Genomic DNA, 22,924 nt, shown 5'->3' on the forward strand with positions numbered 1-22,924 from the left:
ATTGTTTACTTTAATTTGGGGGGAATTGACACTGTATGAGACAAAGGAACTATATATAAAACACACTAGGGGGAGCATGTAGAAACCCCTGTATTTAGACTGCCTAATACTTTCCATTAAAAAAGTTTTTTGCAACCTATTCTTTGAGAAACTCCCACACCTCCATTGTTTGTAGCACACTTTTGATATTCAGTAGGAGGAAAACCTTTGGGCTGTTCAAGTGCCTTTTCTTTCTCCCATGGAAATTTTTTTATGCAGTTGAAAACTTACTTATTGTTAATGCTGTCAGTGCCTTTGTCACTCACTGTTGTCTTCCTTAGAGGGAAAAGAAGTTAGGAGATGGTTATGTGGTTGGGACACCTAGTCAGAAGATCTTGAATCTGCCACAGGCCTTCTCTGTAACATCAACCTAGTCATTAAGACCAGATACAACTTTACAACCTGCCCAGAGTAAGAGGCAGAACATCGCTACACTCTCCCATGAGCAGACCAGAGAATGAATTGAGACTAGCAAATCACAATTCATTCCTTGGTCTTCTCTGTTTGTTCCAGGGGGAAGTAATCTATGCAGCCATTAACCAGGATCAGATTATTTCCCCTGTCCCACCAGCTCAGCTGTGTTGGCTGGCATATTTGGGGTAGTGTCAAAGCTTTTCCCATTTCCTGTTCACACCCCCCTCCCAGACCTGCATTGGAGAGGGACCTCCTTTCCCCTCCTTCCACCGCACTGTGACCAGAAATGCAAGTAGCCCATGGAGGTAATAATGGGGCAACTTATGGACCTCGTTTAGCCATGACTTTGGGTAAGTGACTATCTTGCCCTTAGGATCTAACTTTGCCCCCAGAATTCTGTGCCTGTCATCACTGAGGTCCTTTGAGGCACAGAGAAACTAAGAATCACATTTTCAGTTACTCTGCTTAAGAACATAAGAATGGCCGTACCAGGTCAGACCAAAGGTCCATCTAGCCCAGTATCTGTCTACCGACAGTGGCCAATGCCAGGTGCCCCAGAGGGAGTGAACCTAACAGGCAATGATCAAGTGATCTCTCTCCTGCCATCCATCTCCATCCTCTGACGAACAGAGGCTAGGGACACCATTCTTACCCATCCTGGCTAATAGCCATTTATGGACTTAGCCACCATGAATTTATCCAGTTCCCTTTTAAACATTGTTATAGTCCTAGCCTTCACAACCTCCTCAGGAAAGGAGTTCCACAAGTTGACTGTGCGCTGCGTGAAGAAGAACTTCCTTTTATTTGTTTTAAACCTGCTGCCTATTAATTTCATTTGGTGACCCCTAGTGCTTGTATTATGGGAATAAGTAAGTAACTTTTCCTTATCCACTTTCTCAACATCACTCATGATTTTATATACCTCTATCATATCCCCCCTTAGTCTCCTCTTTTCCAAGCTGAAGAGTCCTAGCCTCTTTAATCTTTCCTCGTATGGGACCCTCTCCAACCCCCTAATCATTTTAGTTGCCCTTTTCTGAACCTTTTCTAGTGCTAGAATATCTTTTTTGAGGTGAGGAGACCATATCTGTACACAGTATTCGAGATGTGGGTGTACCATGGATTTATATAAGGGCAATAATATATTCTCAGTCTTATTCTCTATCCCCTTTTTAATGATTCCTAACATCCTGTTTGCTTTTTTGACCGCCTCTGCACACTGCGAGGACATCTTCAGAGAACTATCCACGATGACTCCAAGATCTTTATCCTAACTTGTTGTAGCTAAATTAGCCCCCATCATATTGTATGTATAGTTGGGGTTATTTTTTCCAATGTGCATTACTTTACATTTATCCACATTAAATTTCATTTGCCATTTTGTTGCCCAATCACTTAGTTTTGTGAGATCTTTTTGAAGTTCTTCACAGTCTTCTTTGGTCTTAACTATCTTGAGTAGTTTAGTATCATCTGCAAACTTTGCCACCTCACTGTTTACCCCTTTCTCCAGATCATTTATAAATAAATTGAATAGGATTGGTCCTAGGACTGACCCTTGGGGAACACCACTAGTTACCCCTCTCCATTCTGAGAATTTATGATTAATTCCTACCCTTTGTTCCCTGTCTTTTAACCAGTTCTCAATCCATGAAAGGTCCTTCCCTTTTATCCCATGACAGCTTAATTTACGTAAGAGCCTTTGGTGAGGGACCTTGTCAATGGCTTTCTGGAAATCTAAGTACACTATGTCCACTGGATCCCCCTTGTCCACATGTTTGTTGACCCCTTCAAAGAACTCTCATAGATTAGTAAGACATGATTTCCCTTTACAGAAACCATGTTGACTATTGCTCAACAGTTTGTTTTTCTATGTGTCTAACAATTTTATTTTTATCTATTGTTTCAACTAATTTGCCCAGTACCGACATTAGTCTTACCGGTCTGTAATTGCTGGGATCACCTCTAGAGCCCTTTTTAAATATTGGCGTTACATTAGCTAACTTCTAGTAATTGGGCATCGAAGCCGATTTAAAGGACAGGTTACAAACCTTAGTTAATAGTTCCGCAACTTCACATTTGAGTTCTTTCAGAACTCTTGGGTGAATGCCATCTGGTCCCGGTGACTTGTTAATGTTGAGTTTATCAATTAATTCCAAAACCTCCTCTAGTGACACTTCAATCTGTGGGAGTTCCTCAGATTTGTCACCTACAAAAGCCAGTTCAGGTTTGGGAATCTCCCTAACATCCTCAGCCGTGAAGACTGAAGCAAAGAATCCATTTAGTTTCTCCATAATGACTTTATTGTCTTTAAGTGCTCCTTTTGTATTTCGATCGTCAGGGGGCCCCACTGGTTGTTTAGCAGGCTTCCTGCTTCTGATGTACTTAAAAAAACATTTTGTTATTACCTTTGGAGTTTTTGGCTAGCCGTTCTTCAAACTCCTCTTTGGCTTTTCTTATTACACTCTTGCACTTAAGTTGGCAGTGTTTGTGCTCTTTTCTATTTGCCTCACTAGGATTTGACTTCCACTTTTTAAAGGAAGTCTTTTTATCTCTCACTGCTTCTTTTACATGGTTGTTAAGCCACGGTGGCTCTTTTTTAGTTCTTTTACTGTGTTTCTTAATTTGGGGTATACATTGAAGTTGGGCCTCTATTATGGTGTCTTTAAAAAGGGCCCACGCAACTTGCAGGGATTTCACTTTAGTCACTGTACCTTTTAACTTTTATTTAAATAACCCCCTCATTTTTGTATAGTTTCCCCTTTTAAAATTAAATGCCACAGTGTTGGGCTGTTGAGGTGTTCTTTCCACCACAGGGATGTTGAATGCTATTGTATTATGGTCACTATTTCCAAGCGGTCCTGCTATAGTTACCTCTTGGACCAGCTCCTGCACTCCACTCAGGATTAAATCTAAAGTTGCCTCTCCCCTTGTGGGTTCCCGTACCAGCTGCTCCATGAAGCAGTCATTTAAAGTATCGAGAAATTTTGTCTCTGCATTTCATCCTGAAGTGAAATGTTTCCAGTCAATATGGGGATAATTGAATTCCCCCACTATTATTGGGTTCTTAATTTTGATAGCCTCTCTAATTTCCCTTAGCATTTCATCATCACTATCACTGTACTGGTCAGGTGGTCGATAATAATGTTGTATTTGTATTAGAGCATGAAATTTCTATCCATAGAAATTCTATGGAACATGTGGATTCACTTAAGATTTTTACTTCATTTGAATCTACATTTTCTTTCACATATAGTGCCACTCCTCCCCCTGCACAACCTGTTCTGTCCTTCCGATATATTTTGTACCCCGGAATGATTGCGTCCCATTGATTGCTCTCAGTCCACCAGGTTTCTGTGATTCCTATTATATCAATATCCTCCTTTATCACAAGGCACTCTAGTTCACCCATCTTATTATTTAGACTTCTAGCATTTATGTACAAGCACTTTAAAAGCTTGTCCCTGTTTATTTGTCTGCCCTTTTCTGATGTGCCAGATTCTTTTTTATGTGACTGTTTATCATCTGATCCGGCCCTTACATTATCCTCTTCCGTCCTCTGCTCCTGACTATAACCTGGAGATTCTCTATCTATTCAGACTCTCCCCTAAGAGAAGTCTGTGTCCGATCCACATGCTCCTCTGCAGCAGTCGGCTTTCCCCCATCTCCTAGTTTAAAAACTGCTCTACAACCTTTTTAATGTTTAGTGCCAACAGTCTGGTTCCACTTTGGTTTAGGTGGAGCCCATCTCTCCTGTATAGGCTCCTCCCATCCCAGAAGTTTCCCCAGTTCCTAATGAACGTAAACCCCTCCTCTCTACACCATCGTCTCATCCACGCATTGAGATTCTGAAGCTCTGCCTGCCTACCTGGCCCTGCGTGTGGAACTGGGAGCATTTCTGAGAATGCCACCATAGAGATCCTGGATTTCAGTGTCTTCCCTAGCAGCCTAAATTTGGCTTCCAGGACATCTCTCCTACCCTTCCCTATGTCATTGGTATCTACATGTACCACGACCACCGGCTCCTCCCCAGCACTACACATAAGTCTGTCTAGATGCCTCGAGAGATCCGCAACCTTTGTACCAGGCAGGCAAGTCACCATATGGTTCTCCCGGTCATCAGAAACCCAGCTATCTACGTTTCTAATGATCGAATCTCCCATTACTAACACCTGCCTTTTCCTAGAAACTGGAGTTCCCTCCCCCGGAGAGGTAACCTCAGTAGGAGAGGCAACCCCAGCACCATCTGGAAGGAGGGTCCCAACTATGGGAAGGTTTCCCTCTGCTCCCATTGACTGCTTCCCTGGGCCTTTCTTCCTCCTCAGCAGCGCAGGGGCTGTCTGAGCGGAGGTGGGACAATTCTACAGTGTCCCGGAAAGCCTCATCAACATACCTCTCTGCCTCTCTTAGCTCCTCCAGTTCCGCCGCCCTGGCCTCCAAAGTCCATACGTGGTCTCTGAGGGCCAGGAGCTCCTTGCACCGACTGCACACATACGCCACCCGCCCACAGGGCAGGTAATCATACATGCTACACTCAGTGCAATAAACTGGATAGCCCCCACTCTGCTACTGGGCTTCTGCCTGCATTGTCTCCTAGTTAATGGAAGGGTGGTTTAAAGAAAGAGGTTTTGAAATGTGGTTTGGATTATAGGTTTTAAGGGGACTATGGGGGAACAGATAGGACCAACAAGGGACCCCCCGCTCCCTTCCAACTCCCCTTGCGAAACTCCCTGTTAGCAGCCCCTGTTCGCAAAGCTCCCTGGTTGCTTGTGTGCGACTTTATAAAGCCCTGGCCTGAGTGAATGCCCCGCCCACTGATTAAGGCTCAGCCAATTACCAGAGGCTTCGAGCTTTCAAACCTTCCTTTGAAGCTCACGGCTTCCAACTGCAACTCCAACTCTGCTTGTAAAACCAAGTTGACACCCATTTAATAAGAGTATTGTGATGCTAAATGAATTAATGTTTGTAAAGTGCTCTGAAAGCCTCCGATATTAGGTGCTCTGTGAAGGTAAAGCATTATTGTACATTACTTTGCTTGTTTTACATAAATTATTATGAGCCTCTTGGCTTTAAGGTAAAAAGAAACCTTTACTCTTTACTTTAAACTTAAAAAAAAAAATCTGCTTAAACCCCATCAAACCACTGTGAGCTTTTTCTGTATTTCCGTTCCTGTTATGGCTGATTAGTAAAGAAGCAGAAGGCAACACTGCAATGTAAAACATCCATTTGTCTGCTAGTGTCAGGTTGTCCTGACAAGATGTGCTGATGAAAAGCATATGAAGCATTAGCAGCAGGTACTCCAGATCTGGCAGTTCCAAGACAGGCATTAAGAGGCCTTGAATGAGTCAGTGTCAGGCTATAGTTTAACCTAATATCAACCCCTTCAGGTACCCCATCAAATATAAGAGAAAGGAAAGATTTTAAAGGCAATATTAATCCTGGTGACCCAGCACTGTGGAAAAACTCAGTTATTTGGCACAGGTCTTTTTGTTCTCGTGATAACTGTGGCAAAAGTTAAGAATTCAATGTTCCTTAAAATCTTACTCTCTACCTGTTTAATATGGAGGTCTTGTGCTAGTACACTTGTAATATTCAGCATAGAAGTGCATCTGCTATTGGCTGTTATATTCTACTGTCTGAGTTCCTTTGTTTTCCTCTGTGTTTTCTAGTTTCCATAATCATGAGAAGCAGCAAAAAGTATTTAGGAAACAAACTTTCAACCTAAGAATAGCCCAAATAAAAAATCCAGTGGATTTTCTGCTACCAATTCAAACACATTAAAGTATGTAACTATGGAGGCAGGGGTATAATGTTGGAGTTGTAGCTAATGCACGTTTTAGTTTCTATATTCCTGTCCACTTATCTATATATTTTTTGTTTCTAGTTGGGATGGATGTTTTGCTTTGTGTTCACCTTGAAGCTGCTAAGACTCAGGAGTAACACTGTTGTTTTAGAAATCTCTGATCCTATGTTTGCAGGAAAAGTTGCCTCAGATAGCATGGGTTCTCATGGCAGCGGTGGCTTCAAAGAGCCTCTTGGCTGAATATGAGCAGCTCAGGTTTAACTTAAAGTCAAGTGACAGTTACGAGATCTGGAGCTCCTGCCATGTTCTGAATTCCCGTGTTTCAAATTCACTCCACACGCACTCAGTTCACACACATTGTGCAACCAACAGGGGAACCACACTGGGAGTCAGGGAAGTTAGGTTCTAGCCCTGACTGTGTCAAACTCATGTGAACTTAGCCAAGTCCCTTACCGACTTCTATATGGCTGTTTCCCTAGTTGTGAAAGAGTGCTAATGATATCCACATTCATAAAATGCTTTGAGGGCTATGGATGAAAAGTATATGCAAGTATTAGGGATTTGTAGTGATTAGCTGACCTGCATAGTAATAAAATACTCGTCAAGCATGTATAATATAAAAATATAGTTGGTTGTTGCCCCTTGGCAGCTAGCCAATATTTGGGGCCTTGTCAGGCTGTTTCCATTAGGAGACAAATGGAGTATGTGACTCAGGTATTTCTTTGTAAATAAACAGGAATGCACACAGGGTATGTCTATACACTGCTATGTAAGCCTGGGGTTAGTGGAATTCAAGTCAGCAGACCCTGGATTAAAGGTCTTGAGCATTTACATGGATTGTCAACTCTAGGTTAAGAATTTTATAACCTGGGCCTGCATCCACACTTCAGTATACAGACCTGTGTCCAATCAACCACAAACCAGACTTCCTAACACCCTTTTGAAATGTGGCTGATCTAGCTCTTTATTCATGGTAGAGTGTGGGAAAACTTGGCTGTTCATCAAACTTGACTGTCCACAGGACAAAAAACAGTCAGTCTGTAGGATTGTGGGATACCCTGAGAGTCCACCAAAAGTATGAGTCCAGTGGAGCTGCATTTAAGCTGCAAAGCAACAGAACTTGAGCCCTGGGTCCTAGCTTGACTCAGGCTCAGACCCTCTACCCCCATGGGGTCCTGTGTGATTTGTGTGGAAAGGGGGTTAGGCTTGAGCTTGAGTTCGAAACCTGGGCTTACATTGCAGTGTAGATATGCCCACAAAGTCCTGTTTCCCTGAACAATGTAGGAACAAACTGAAGGTATTTTCTTTGCTCAGAAATCCTGCTTTTCCAGTCAGTTCTGTGCTCCAGGGAACTCTGTCTCCACTGCTCTCTCTCATGGCCTCACTCATGACTGCTTCTCTCACCATCTGCTGACATTATCCTCACTGTCTCTCACTTTTTTGTTTCTTGTTGATTCAGACACCCACACAGATACACAAAGCTGCAATCAATCAATTTTCATTCTTTCCTCAGAGAAAACCCTCTTATTCTCCCTGAGTTAGTTCTCTTCCCATGAGTCCCAGTGCCTTGGGCAGTGGTTTCTGTTATTTCAGCTATCTTATTCCATAAAGGAGCTTATTTATTTCTTCCATTTAGCTTGAATGAAGGATAGCTAGCACTCCCATTATCTTTAATGAGGTCATTTATTGCCCACAGATCAAAGAAACACTTGATGGCAGCCATTAACACCTTCTCACATAACAATATGATAACTCATTCATGATTTTAGGTGCTTTGAAAATGGAAAAACACCGTATAATGTGGCATAGGACCTGAGCTGTATCTGCCCCGTTGATTTCAATTACTTTATACTATTTTTAGGACATTCTATTCTTCCATGTTACTGCTAGGCTGGTGGTTCTCTCTGAGTGTGTCGCTTTAAAGAACTTCAAAATAATTATTTAAATCTTATTAAAGAATTATTCTTCAGCCCCCTTGAAGAACCCCACTGCAAACAGCATTAGTGAAGAGGCTCCCACAACATCTTTGAGGGGGGAGAAGAAAGGGGTGCATAGCAGCAGAAAATAGCATGCCATGAAGCCATCAGTTTTGCTGCCCTTCACTTGATGAAATGGGTGGGATCATAGAGCTCTTTACATTTAAACTTATGCAAGAAAAGGAGACAGAGAAAGTTTCTAGGATAGTCAATGTGCAGCCCACAAAATTCTACAATGTGGTCAGTGTCCACAAGTTCAATATAAACCCATATTATGGGGCCCAGTATATACCACAATAATAACTAGAGAATATTTGACCAAAGATTCCAAACATGGGTGCCTAAATGTAGCCCAGTAAATAAAAGTGACCTGATTGTCAAAGTTGCTGATCAGCTACAGCAGGGGTTCTCAAACTTTTGTACTGGTGACCCATTTCACACAGCAAGCTTCTGAGTGTGACCCCCTCTTATAAATTAAAAACACTTTTTTACATATTTAACGCCATTATAAATGCTGGAGGCAAAGCGAGGTTTGGGTTGGAGGCTGACAGCTCGTGACCCCCCATGTAATAACCTTGTGACCCCTTGAGGGTTCCTGCCCCTCAGTTTGATAATCCCTGAGCTACAGATTGCATTGAAGTAAGTTGAGGTAAGTGAGGCTGCATTTCTATATATGCCTAAATGTGTATTTTGCTGCCTAAATTTCAGTTCCTCTATTTGGAAATTTTGACCATAGCTTATATATTATGTATGGCAACACTTTATGAAGACCAATTGTTATTGAAAATATGTTGCCTGTATATCACTACTGATCTATTCTAGAGGCCTGATCTAAAGCCCATTGAAGTTATGGAAAGAAATTCTCCAATTGTCTTCATTGATTATACTCTAGAAAAAGTAATATGTATCCATCACACTTAAGTCCCTTGCTCATTTTAAATACAAATCCCAAACATATACAAGTAAATTTCATTCCTGCTTGAAAAAATACCAAGATCAATTTTAGAGCAGGGTTTCCTAACTTTATCATTGCAGCCCTTTTTTAGAAATACATTTTTTTTTAAAAATTAGGCTTCTCAAATAGTGTGTATAGGTGCTATAAATAGTCTGTGAACATGAATCACCAAAGAGGAAAATAATTCCTTGTTACTTGGTCATAAGAGAATCTAGTCGTGCCAGGAAAGCGAACCTTGCTGTTTGGATGGTTTTGTGAAGGATAGAAAGGCATGTACAGTAACTCAACCAAAAGATTTCTCTGTTGGATTCTACATATACTTGTTTAAAGTCCTCTTAAAGCCTCCTGTTAGTAGTGGCATGACCACAATATCTGTGGCTAAAGTAAAAGGAGTGGTAATTGAAGCTTAGGGAAATAACATGTTACCTTTCCCATTGAGACTCTGTTGTAAGTGAAAATGGTCCCAGGAGACTTCTTTCACCACATTAGATGGAAGGAATTAATTAGACTGCTTTGCTCAGGGATGGCTATTGGAAGGAGAAATGCATCCCTTAAGATTTTGTTGTTAAGCCAACTTTTTCCTTTATGTATATTACTGGTATGTTTTTTACCCTCCCAGAGTCATAGCTGGATATTTCACAAGCCAAAATCTGCAACCTTTACTCACATTGAGTAGTTGTACTCACATGATTAGTCCCATTGATGTAAATGGGACTACTTAACATCACTCACCATGAGTAAGGATTGCAGAGTAAGGCTTCAGGGGAATGAGCTAGGATGTTAGGTTGTATTAAGAAAGAAAGAGACTAATGAGGACATATGTGTCACTGGCTATAAGTATCTCTGGCACATCTTGAACACTGCATTTGGTTTTGGTGACCTTGACTTTAAAAAGATGTGTTGAAAAAGAAAATGAAGAAAATTCATAGATGAGGAAAACTGGCTGGAATTGTGTTAAGTGGGAGGTTGAAGATATTCCGTGTGATGAGATTATAAAGCATAGAATTACTTCTAAAAGTTGGGAAAGAAAAAATAATTGGAAAGCATATGACCGAGGTTTATAAAATAATGCAGGGATTCTCTTGTGAGCCACCTGCAGTCCTGTTCACAGCCTTGTGGCAATTACAGCAATTGCTTACAAGTAATTTTTATACAAATGAAAAAGTAGTATTTGGAAGTCATAATGCATCTGGCCAGTTTTGGTGGCATTTTAATGAAGGTTAGCAGTTGAGAAATAAGGAGGAAGAGCTAGCACCATGTGACCGGTGGTCCACAGACCCATAGTTTGAGAACCTCTGCTATAGTAAATGTCAGTCTAGCAGTTCTATTTATTCTCCTTCATCATACAAAGTCAAGGGTAAGCTCCTTAGCATAGGGGCCAGTCATCCTGCAACATAGTTGGCAGGATGCATCATGTTTGGTTTTTAACTTTCTTTCAGAATTAGGTCACTGCTGGGATGCAGGGCATCTGACTAGATGGAGTATTGGCAGTTGGTTCTGTATGAAATGCTCTAAGAAAATTGTTGACAAGCTGCTGATTTCCGTCTTGCAGGATGATGCTAGAATACATTTCAGGAGCACACATTTCCAAGCTGGCATTTACTTTAAACTCCCAAAGGTGAAAAGTTTCAGACAACAGAAAACGACTTCTCTAATGTCAGGAATAATTCATTAGCTAGCACTATGACATTCACTGATGAATCTCGGGAATTTAACACTCCCTTCTTAGTAACACCCCTGTTGCCTACTTTCTCTTAGAGTTTTGAAAACATTATTCATGTCTATAGGGTAATTAATGAGTTGTAGGAGTGATTGCATATTAGGTTCTCTTTCCTGTGAGCCTTCTCAAATTACTTTGTGATGTTTGAGGATGCAATAATATAAAAAGTTATTAGGCTAGAATAGATTCACCCATCCTGGCACAGGGCTCGCCAGAGGGGTTTCATCAGGAAGAAGGACAGATGGTAGTACTGTCCTTCCTTATATGTTTTCCTCTTGGACAATCAGCTTTGTTACAGCTGGGGCTCCAGTGAAGGCTGCTTTGAAGTTGTATTGAATAGTGTATGCCCTAGCTACCCTGGGCATGCTTTCTCCTTGGCTAGCATTACCAACTTTCTTGGCCCATTTTGGCCCATTAGGGTATGTCTGCAGTGTGGCAAAGACTATGCTTTCCAGTCTGAGTAAACAGACACATGTTAGCTGTGCTGGAGCTAGTGCTGGAACAATAGCAGTGTGGCCATTATGGTATGGATATTAGCATGAGCCATCCAACCATCTATGAACACATAGGTCCAGCAGGATTGCACTTGGGTGCTAGCTTGTGCTGTCATCTGTGCTGTAACATCCACATGGCTATTTTTAGCACACTAGCATGAGCAGAGCTAGCGCATGTCTGTTTACCTGAGCTGGGAGACATGCTCCCAGCAGCAGTGTAGACATATTCTTAGAGCAAAAGTGAGGTTGTATTCTCTTTCTCTAGATTCAATGTCCCTCACAGAGGCCTCTACCAGGATCTTTGGTGGTAGAAGCTGGCATAGAAACTGAGTTGCATCTTATCCATTAATTTTAATGACTTTTTCCTTTTCATTATTCTGCATTCTATTCTATGCTATTATTAGGCTGGTGGTACAGACATTTGTACCCTTTTAAATAGGGCTCCTAACATAAACAAATTTAAAAATATAATCAGTTATTAATGTTTTATACAGGGTCATATAGCACATTCACCATTGTGGTATCTAAACACCTTCCAGTAGAGCATTAAGTAATGTGACTAACATATGTCACAAGTAGTTCATTCTCTCCTCTCCCCAGTGAGAGAACAGTGTGAAGTGAAGCATTTTTTTTTAATTTACACATGTTCCTATATGTTTGTCAAAGAAATGTGCCTACGTTCTTGTGGGAGTTTATTCCATGAGCTTGGGTCAGCTCTGATTCTGAGTCTAGTGTTCTGTCCATTAGGCTACATTGTCTCCTGAATTTGGAGCAAAGAAAGTTATTCTATTTTCAGGTTCTTGAATGAAATGTGTGCTTGCTTAGATGGCAAACTCTGTTCTGGATAGCAATGCAGTCAAAAAAAGTGTCCTTCCTTTGGGGAGACAGACAAATGTTGGAAGAATGAGGATTTGTGGGCTACTTAGTTAGCAAGAAAATATTGGAATTGTAACCATTACATATCATTGGATGGAGTTGGTTAAACACTGTAAAAACAGTGTTGGTGAAAGTTTGCTTAGAGTCTGAATGTCTGATTGCACCATGACCATTCCCCATTTTCATCATCATTGACGAATGTTCATGTGAATGGGTTTTTCTGCCTATGAATGTTTGGAAAATGCAGAGGCAAAGTGAGTGGGGGCATGATTTGCTGCTTGGTTGATATCAATCATGCTCACATGGACTTAACGTGCTCAGTAACACTGCTGAACCCATCTGCCCTCAACTCTGCCCTCTCTCTCTTCTCCCCCCACTATCCGCAGGCATGTGTCTTCTCTGGGAAAATGTCTGTTTTGCAGCTGTCTGTCTTCATAGATGAATGAGAATATTTGTGTATGAACAAAGGTATTTGTTTTACATTTACTATTTGTTAACTGCTGCTGGTTGTTTGTTATTTCTTATTCCATTGTTTATAAGGTTTCAGTCAATCAGGGAGAAATTATATCCTTTCTCACACTCTCAATGGATAGAGAACTGTCAGTCTACTCTGTAGACCCTATTCAGTGAAATTTACTTGCATAAACCTTTTGTCATATAAGTATGAAAAGCAAATATATTTGAAATCAAAGTCTCTTCTCAAACTATTGACAGACAAAAATAATTAAATTTATTTACAGTGAATAATTTGACTGGAACACTTGGAGAAGAGATTGTTACATCACTTATTTTGCTGGAGGTATAATGGGCAGAGGGAGGGCAGACGGGTTCTGAAAGAACATGGCTGGATGATCAGACAAGAGACCACCGCTTTGAAAAGTGCTGTGCTAGACCACTAAGAAAAGGCAAAAAGCCTTGTTTTTATTCTTTATATTAAATCAACAAGCTGTAATCAAAGTCACTCCCCTATGTATTTTTCAGCTAAATCTATTTCTGTTCCAATATTATAAAAGAAACACAAGATTTCCAAGAAAAATCACAGCATAATAACATTGCTGTGGGCTGGGTGAAGTGGCATCGAAATTAGGGTTGTAACCACTGCTGTTCCTTTAAAATGGCTGTAAGAAACCATTAGGCTCTTATGAAATAATAGTGGTCTTCACCTTCAAACAAAGATACATGTCACTGCCCCCAAAAAAGCATATTTAAATTTGCCCAGGAATTAGAAATATGTATCGGAGAATGTTTTGCTGGTTGTATGATAGGTGGGCAGGCATATGAGAGAAGGGACAAAAGCAGCTAGAAAACTAAGATGATAGTAAAAGAAGTGCTGGTAATGAGGCCCCGAGAGAAAGCAAAGAGAGGGAACTTTCTGAGCACAGAGTGCTGGCTGGAAAGGTAGGCATGGAAATTGCTCTGTGTTTATGAAAACAGGACTTTGTGTATAATCTTTGTAAATAAATAAAATTACATCAAAGAAAATACCTGGCTGTATCATCAGTTTCTCCTCCTAGTGGAAACAATCCACAGGGGCACAAACGTAGATTATCTGCTCAGGTCATAAAGGGGTAACAATATCTTAAGTACCTTTTCTTTGCATTCTGTTGAATAACTCTGAATTGGAAGAAAGAGATTTTAAAACGGATTCCTTCTTACTCTTATATCTACACTTAGAAAGCAATCAATCTGTTCTGTTTCTTTTCCAAAATGATGCATGATATAGGCTACTGAGACTGTTTTCAAAATAAGAAGATTTTAGCAAGTCAACACATGTAATTAATTTGTTTGGAAAGAATATGATGGTCATTAATAATATGGATTTGAGGCTTCCCTTGGGGAATGGTGGGTTATTTGTTAATTCACTCAGCTAACAAGTATGTTGAGAAAAGGCATATTAAAAAAATGAATGGTCTTTGGGTTGTTTTTTTCCCTGGGACATTTAGTATTATAGCAGAAGTCAGTGGAATGGCATTTGTGCCAGCTAAGGGGAAAAATTGCAGCATGTTCCTAATAATTTAAAGCATGTATCATGAATGAAGATAAAAGAGAACAAAGTATTTAAAGCTTAATGATACAGCAGTAGCAATTGCCCTGTGATAATGAACACAGTAGATTATCAGGCAAAGCTTAATGCATGCCTTGCTTACAAGAAGCTTTTTATAAACAAATACTGGTTGAGACATCTTCCAAAATTAGCACCAACGTGAAAATGAACTGATGATTTAATTAAAATATTCAAGATAAATAAGAAATAGGAGAAAGACATTGTACAAAATAGTCTTTTATAGCAGACTTTTCTGACAAAAGTCCATACTGAAATTAGGTAAAAGAGTACAGTACATCTCCAATTTGATGATCAATATATAAATCAGTGCCTTTGGGACTGATCATGACTCTTTCTATATGAGTAAGAACCCTCTTTATTCCCTCATACCAGTTACCTGGACCTTGGATCTGGAGACATAGGAATAAAAGGATTTGTTTGCCTTTTCTCCCCTCTCCCCATCCCAGGCAGGTGGGCAAGGAGAAGGCAGGGAATATATGGAGGCCCACCAACGGGGGTTGAGGGGGCAATTGCGCAGGAGCCTGGGCAATTTAAAAAGGCCTGGGATCCCTGGCCACTGCCGCTGGCAGCGCAGTGGGGCTAAGGCAGGCTTCCTGCCTGCCCTGGCTCTACACTGCTCCCGGAAGCAGCCAGCACATCCCTGAGGCCCCTGGAGAGGGGATCTCCGTGCGCTGCCCCTGCCCCGAACGCCAAATTTGCAGATCCCATTGGCTGGGAACCGCAGCCAATGGGAGCTGCGGGGGCAGTGTCTGCAGGCAGAGGCGTGCAGAAATCCCATGGGACCCCCCAACTAGAAGCTGCTGCCAGAGGGTTGTGCTGGTCGCTTTCAGGAGCTTCCCAAGGTAAGTGCTCATCCTCTGACCCCCTCCTGCACCCCAACCTCCTGCCACAGCCTAAAGCCCACACCACAACTCCCTCCTAGAGCCCACACCCCAACCTCCTGCCCCAGCCTGGTGAAAGTGAGTGAGGGTGGGGGAGAGTGTGCAGTGGGTGGAGGGGGGATGGAGTGAGCAGGGGGCAGGGCCTCAGGGAAGGGGTTGGACAGGGGGCAGGACAAGGGTCTTTGGGTTTGTGCAATTAGATGGTAGGGTTGCCAACTGGGCAGGCATGTGGAAGCACTGGTCATGCCAGAAGAGCACGCCCAGCAGTGCAGCTGGCAGCTCGCTGGGCACCAGCCAGGCCACAGGAGCAACACCGCCCAAATGAGAGATGGACTGCGTTCCCGTGGGCATAGCTTGTGCATGCATGGGGGCCCATTGATTGTTCTGCCCTGTGGCCCGGAATTGCTGTCAGCGGTCCTGAATATGTGGAACCTTAGCTCCATCCTCTTACTTGTTGTCTCAGCTTAGCTGAACCAGTGTTGGGAGTTCAGCTGATTTGCTGCTAGTACAAAGCAGCAGAAAATTACTACCCCATCCTCCAACCCTTGGATCAAATGAGTGACAGACAGGAGAGGAGTTACCACTCACAGGTGTGTCCATGAATTGCAGTGTATCCCAGGGCTGCTTCTGAGGTGGTACAACTTATACACCCACCTTTGCTTGGGGCTCTGTTTAAAGTCCACCTCTAACTGATGGTGTTTTGTAATTGCTGAATTCCAGTTTACCCACATTAACATTTAGTTATAAAAGTAATTACAGAATTCACAAGATTGCTGAAAATATACAAGGATGCTGGTGTGGAGGAAAACAGTTTTTCAAAACTTCTTTTCTTTGATACTAACTACTGCCTTTATTAGCATGTGTTGACATCTGCTTCTATGATCAGACTTGGGTCACAATTACAAGCAAATTTTAGTTTTTCAGACTGATATTGGTTGGGGGTGAAAATAAGATAATTAACTTAATGATTTGTGCTGGAATTAAAATTACTTTGTGTAGAGGTTAGGGCCAGAGGGTACTATTTGAACAAAGGTACAGCTAGGGCTCTCAAGAAGAGCCTCCTTTCTCAGGTGACATAGTTCCAAATACCTATTGATGTCCTGTTGTCCAAAAAGTGTGAATATTATTTTTATGGCAATATATATGACTTGAGTAATGGAAAAATGATTTAAAAATAAACACGTCAGCACTTGGAATTTACTATGAGATATAAAAATCAGGCTGCACAGCTGACTTGGCCTGTTGCAAGGATGTAAAATAAAAGACTAAGCACTGAGAAAAAGACATGACTTACATAAAAAAAAATAATCTGTTAACTTTAATTAAATGAAATTTGGGGCAGACCCTCACCTGGTATAAATCAGTGTGGCTCTCTAGAAGTAAATGGAGCAATATTGATTTACATCAGTTGAGGATCTAGCACAGAAACTAAAAATCATGAACACTGCAAAATACAAGTGTGTGTGTGTTATACATGTAATGTGACAGATCCAAACCAGTGGGGTACAGGAGTCTGGTCGAGGGCAAATATACTGGTCACTGGATGAGTAGTTTTCTGTTCCCTGAGTGACCAGAGCAGAGGCTGCACTAGAGTAATCAGGAACCTGCTAGAACCAATTAAGGCAGACAGGCTGCTTAGATCACCTGCAGCCAATCAAGGCAGGCTAATCAGGGCACCTGGGTTTAAAAAGGAGCTCACTCCAGTCAGGGGAGAGGGAGCCAGAGGAGAGGAAGTGTGTGTGAGGAGCTGGGAGCAAGAGGCGCAAGGAGTGGGAGTGCTGCTGGAGGACTAAGGAGTACAAGCATTATCAGACACCAGGAGGAAGGTCCTGTGGTGAGGATAAAGAAGGTGTTTGAAGGAGGCCATGGGGAAGTAGCCCAGGGAGTTGTAGCTGTCATGCAGCTGTCACAGGAGGCACTATATACAGCTGCAATCCACAGGGCCCTGGGCTGGAACCCGGAGTAGAGGGTGGGCCTGGGTTCCCCTCAAACCTCCCAACTCCTGATCAGACACAGGAGAAGTTGACCCAGACTGTGGGGAAGATCACTGAGGTGAGCAAATCTGCCCAATAAGAGCAGGACCCACCAAGGTAGAGGAGGAACTTTGTCACAGTAGTTATATATAGTTGTCCCTTTTCAACTGAGCAGTTAGCCAATATTTGGAGCCTTGCTGTGTTGTTTCTGTTAGGAGGAGAAATAGATGATAGTCGTGTTACTTTGATGCAATCCTATTTACAAAGAATGTACACAAAGGCCTGTTTTCCTGAATATGATAGGAATCAAAGAGGAGGCAGTTTCCTTGTTTAGAAATGTAAATCTGCTTCTAGTCAGCACTCTGCCCCAAACAAGCTTTCTCTTGGCTGCCTCCTGAGGCCACACTCACCAGTGCTTCTTTGGCTGTTCATTGGCTTTCTGTCTGCTTTCCTTTGGGCTTTCTGCATCTGAGACAGACAGACCAACACACGTATACCTACTACATTTGTGATCAGTCCCTCAGCTCAAATAGTTCAGCTTGTGAGTTCCTAGTCTCTTGAGTGGTGACTTCTATTGTTTCAGCTTTCTTACTTCATAAAGGCATCTACTTGCTTCTTATCTTTACCCTAAGTGAAGGGTGACTATCCTACCAATCATCTTCAATTATGTCTGTGATTATATCAAAGATTTTCCTCCTGGTAGCTGCCACCATAAGGAACAAATGCAAAGAGGAGAAAAAAGAAATACTGATGAATTACTTCCAAATGATAAATTGATTTCAGAAAGGATGATAACTTTATTTCTACCACATCCCCTTTGTCATTCCCTGCCCCCCTTCCCAAGGTGTGTGTGTATGTGTGTGTTTGGGATCTGAGGTGGGTGGTGGGTTATTTGGTTCATTAAAACATTCTGATTGGAGGGGAAAATATAAATAAATCACACAAACCAAATTATAACCTGTTTACAGAATTAGAAGAGCATGGAAAACATTTGTGTTGGATCAAGGTTTGTGATAATTCCAAATATTCCATGTTAGAAAATGATCTAGCTAGAGAGAATCAGTGCAGAGTGAATTTTTAATGGAGAGGGTACTATTGTGAAATATTCTGAGCTGTTATTGCAAAGCAAAACTGGACAGCAGAAGCTTATTTCACCCTTCCGAATGTAGGCCTCCTGTGAAGAGTCAAAAGTGGATGCAGACTGATTAGAATGACTGTATCCACCTCCACAAAGCATTATTCCCTCTTAGCAATGACACATCCCCTTAACCACAGGAGGCCGAGCTACACCAGATGGCTGTTTCAACATCATCAGCTTGGAGCTTTCATTGAACAAATACGGCTCATTTCCTCATTTATTTTCTAGCTTGTGTGTTCTTTTGACTCTCTTTGGAGGGCATGCTGCCCACTCAGAAGTTGGTCAGTTTTCTGAACTATTTCATAACCTAATTCCAGCACAAATCAGTAAGTTAATTATCCTATTTTCACCCCCAACGAACATCTGTGTAAAATTAAAATTTGCTTGTAATTGTGACCAAAGTCTGATCATAATATAATGTAGGCAGCCTGCATCACCCTTCAAGTGACATTTGTTCTGCATGGGTCCTCTGAGTTTATGCCAATGCTGATATCATAGTTACAGTTATACATATCTGTGTGCCAGGAGAAGAATGTTTAAATCAAGCAGGAAATGTAGACATGGGCACAGATGATGATGGAGTATAGATTATATAGACTATATTTGCTTTATAGTCTTTTGAAACCCATTAAATCTATTCAGAAGCATAGCTGGAGACAGACAAACTTTTCTGTGCATTTTAAATATGTTCCTTTTAGCTGGGTGCCTCTTTTTGTATTTACTTTCTGGGGTGCGTCGAGAATGAGTTTACTAGCAAGAATGCTCACAAAGGCTTGATCTGACATTACTGAAGTCAATGGGAGATATTCCATGTGCTTCATTCAGTAGGAGCAAGTTCAGGGCCAGCCAGGTGTATTTCAAGTAGAGCTTGTGAAGACACCTCTTGATGAAATATTTTTTTTATTGGCAAGTGAAGATGTGTTGAAACCAAAACTTTACACACAAACATTGGCAGCTACAAAACTTTTGTTGGGAAGATTTTTCAGGTCCAGGCTGGAACTGTCAAGAAAAGAGAGAGAAACATCCAGCCAGATCAGTGGTGATTTGGGAGACCTAGGTTCAAGTCTTGGGTCAGAATCAGGTAGAATAGTGAGCCTCTTAAATTGAAGTTAAGTTCCCTGGCCAATTTGGAGGGGGGATTAGGTCTGTTTTTGTTTTTCTTTTTTTTCTAGCAAAATTTCAGTCTTGATTTCATTTTCTAGTGTAACAGAAACAAATACTGAAACCTCAATTTTTCATGAAACATCATTTCTGTCTACTGGCCACCCCAATATGAAGTGAATATTGCAAAATATTTACAGAAAGTGAATTTCAAATTGTAAGATTGTAGATTATAAGATCTTTATGGTGAAGGCTGTCTCTCACTATATGTTTGTACAGAGCATAGTTCAATAGGACCCTGATGTTAATTGGAGCCTATAGGTATTATTATAGTACAAAGTGTTAATAATTATATGGCAGTAGTGGACACAACAATGTAAGGAGCTTAGTGTAGTGTTAAAGCATCAATACAGCAGATGATATAGGATTCATCCCTAGCTTGGAATGCCATTTTTCAGCTTTCTCTGTCTGTGTGTAATATGTATGTATGTGCACGTCTGGAGCCTGTATTTAAGTAAATGTTTATAAGTTTTACTTACACTACAAATTTGCCTTTTTATATTGCATATTGTGACAAGATTAAAAATGAGTGAAATAAACAAGAATAATAGAAAATGAAACCTTCTGAACTCCTTGCCTTCACAGGGAATCTAGCTGATAATTGGAAAAGCGTATGAACAGCCATTTCAAATCTACATGCCATCGTGCATAACAGAGTTGGAACATAGACCAAAGAAATGAAAGGCAGGTAAGAATAAGCATCTACACCTTACAACAAACAGTATATTTTACCTTGCAAAAGATGTAATGATAGGCAGACACATCATAAGAAACATCTGATGGGGGGGAAATGCCTAATTCAATGGGCAAATTTTTTTTGGGGGGGGGTATGGAAAATAATAATTTTGCAGTGAGATTTCTCTAAAGGTTACATATGCATTTGTAATATTGAGGCAAGATGGACAGAACCTTTAAAGTTTTAAAGACAGGTTTGAAGGGCTAGTCCGTACAAAAGACACCAAATTAAAGTTGTTCAGCTTGTAAAGCACTCGTGGCCTGGAGTGCTCGTAGTATGGAGAGAGCAGATTCAACACAATTTAGACCACATTGAAAGACTAAAGTCAATTTAGCAGGTACATAAGCGTGCATGATAATGGTCATTAAGTCTGTAGCAACAAGGGGAGGATATTCTTGGATATACAAGATAAGGATGTGAAAGTAAAATAATTTCCTTTGAAGACTATAAATGAAGTGGTGAAGAGAAGGCCAAATTTAGATGCCAGAGTTTCATTTTGTTCGAATCGAAATTTGATGAGATGCAATAACAGAATTGTTAAAAAATGAAAATGGTGGAATATTGGAACTAGAGGTGAGAGAACCAGTTTGGATCAAATAAGAATTGAGACAAGCATTCACTAACTGTTGGACAAGAAGCGTCTCTCTTTCAACTCTCCCTTCCCCTGCCTCTAGTATTTTTCATTGTTGTCTGTCTTCACACTTCCTGGTTCAATTCAGGACTAGAAATGGAAGAGCTAGAAGAGAGAGACTCTTCTAATAGTATTTCCATACCATTCAAAGTAAGAAACACCAGAAAATGGAGAGACTATTGTCATGATATTCTTATCTCCATTTTGCAGACCCGGAACATTCATGATGATACTTCATGACCAAATTTTGGCAGCTTGTCCAAAATGAAACTGGAGGAGGAGGTCTTTTTGTTTTTGCAAAAGCTTATTGATTTGGATTTTTGATTTAGAAAACACAAACCACAGTGGTTCGGATCTAGATTTCATTTTGCTTGAGCTACCAAACTTTGGGGAGGGTGAGAAGAAAGATTTGAATTTTGTCCCCTCCCATAATTGCTTAAGTTTTGGAAAATCTCACCAGTCAGATGTTTGTTTTATCACATGAAAACCAAACCAATGGATAATTCAGACCCATACTTTAATTGGTCTAAAACATACAAGTTCTGGGGTATCATATACCAAGGATGGGCCAAAATCAATATCTGGTAAGTTAAAAGTAAGGGACCAAATTCATCCTTGGTGCAACTCCATTGAGCTTAGTCCACTTATGCCTTGAATCTGGCACATTATATGTAAAATTCTTTTGGGCCTTTCCTTGAACATATTAATCAGATGATCTAGCACAAGGCTTCTTACCTGTGAAATAGTTATGTTCATTTCACTCAGACAACCCATCAACAGCCAATTAGATCTATGTATTTTTCCTAATCTTTTCCAATGACTTAGAATAATTTGTTAGATCCATAATCCGTGAAATCTAAGTAAGCTGTACGGTATCTTAGGCAACACAGGAAACTACAAAAGATACAGTAGTCAGGTACACAAGCCTACGACTTTCTTTAAAGTAAGAATATAAGAGTGCATTCTAGAGAAGGATGGAAATCCTCAAATATCTAAGGATGCTGCATCTCATATTACTATTCCTTTTGGTCAAAGTTTCCGAATCCTAAATGCAGAAATTGTGTAACCTTTACTTTTGAAGTTATACTAACTCTGACACTACTCTACAGAATCAAAGGAAGTAGCAACACAAGATAATATGAAGAGACCTTTCTCAGAAAGAGATAAATAATGAAATATAAAGACTTTGGCATGACTGATACCATTGTTATAACTCAAACTGCACTTGCAAAGAAAATGACCAGGGGAAGCCGACATTTAATGTAGACATTAAACCTGCACAATACTAAAATAGATGTCAGAAGAATCCAGAGGAAGAATGAACTTCTCATGCAGTCTTCAGGAGCCTTACTTGATGTGCTTGTGAGGAGTTTTTGATTTTTAGGCTACCTGTTGCTTACAAACTGTTTGATTTGACTATTTCTCTTCATTATTCACTGTTCGTGGCATGTGATTGGTCACCTAATTTGTAAGATATAGTTTCTGCTCTCTGCTTGTCTAAGCAACACTTTTAAAACATCAGAATAACAAATAATGAATTGTGGATAACAAATATTCTTGTACATTTGCCACTCCCTTTGTAAGCAGGGATATATGGGTATTCTTATGAAGAACAGACATTTCCCAAGTCACACAGAATATCATTATCAATAATAATATTCACAAATAAGGCATGGCAAGGGAACACAAACATGGATGAACCAGAATGTGAACAGATGTTCATAAACATTGTTTTGCAACTTTCAACCACAGAAATACAACACATAAAAAGTAACATTATTATTGGAACCTTTTGCATTTTCTGAGTGACATGAAGCTAAAGATAGCCCTTCTCCATTTCAGGATGCAATGTGGTTAGGGTGCTATTCTGTGGCCACTATACTGTGATCCTAATGTACAGCTCTCTTTAGAGAAGGAAGGGAGGATCTATGGACCGCAGATCTGCCAGCCCTACTGTTGCCCAGGTTTGCTATGCCTCACTTGAGTCTTGTATATTACTGTACATGGCGCCAGGCTATATATTGTGCAGGTGTAACCCACACACCTACTGGGTGTGGTGTTCTGT

At 40.8% G+C, this 22,924-nt stretch overlaps 1 long non-coding RNA gene across 5 annotated transcripts in view; it reads left to right on the top strand.

Annotated features, from left to right (window-relative positions):
• LOC120397996 overlaps positions 1-22,374 on the top strand; it is a 149,199-nt gene extending 126,825 nt beyond the window's left edge. For 4 of the 5 annotated variants that reach the window (XR_005594137.1, XR_005594148.1, XR_005594156.1 and 1 more), the window contains 2 exons: positions 20,078-20,180; positions 21,969-22,374. This is a non-coding gene — a long non-coding RNA (uncharacterized LOC120397996). Of the gene's footprint in view, positions 1-12,660; positions 12,743-20,077; positions 20,181-21,968 lie in introns of all 5 variants that reach the window. The other variant, XR_005594128.1, reaches the window with a different exon arrangement.
• The last annotated feature ends 550 nt before the right edge of the window (positions 22,375-22,924 follow it).

The sequence above is a fragment of the Mauremys reevesii genome, linkage group 1 (assembly GCF_016161935.1).
Source record: "Mauremys reevesii isolate NIE-2019 linkage group 1, ASM1616193v1, whole genome shotgun sequence".
NCBI classification, from domain to species: Eukaryota; Metazoa; Chordata; order Testudines; family Geoemydidae; genus Mauremys; species Mauremys reevesii.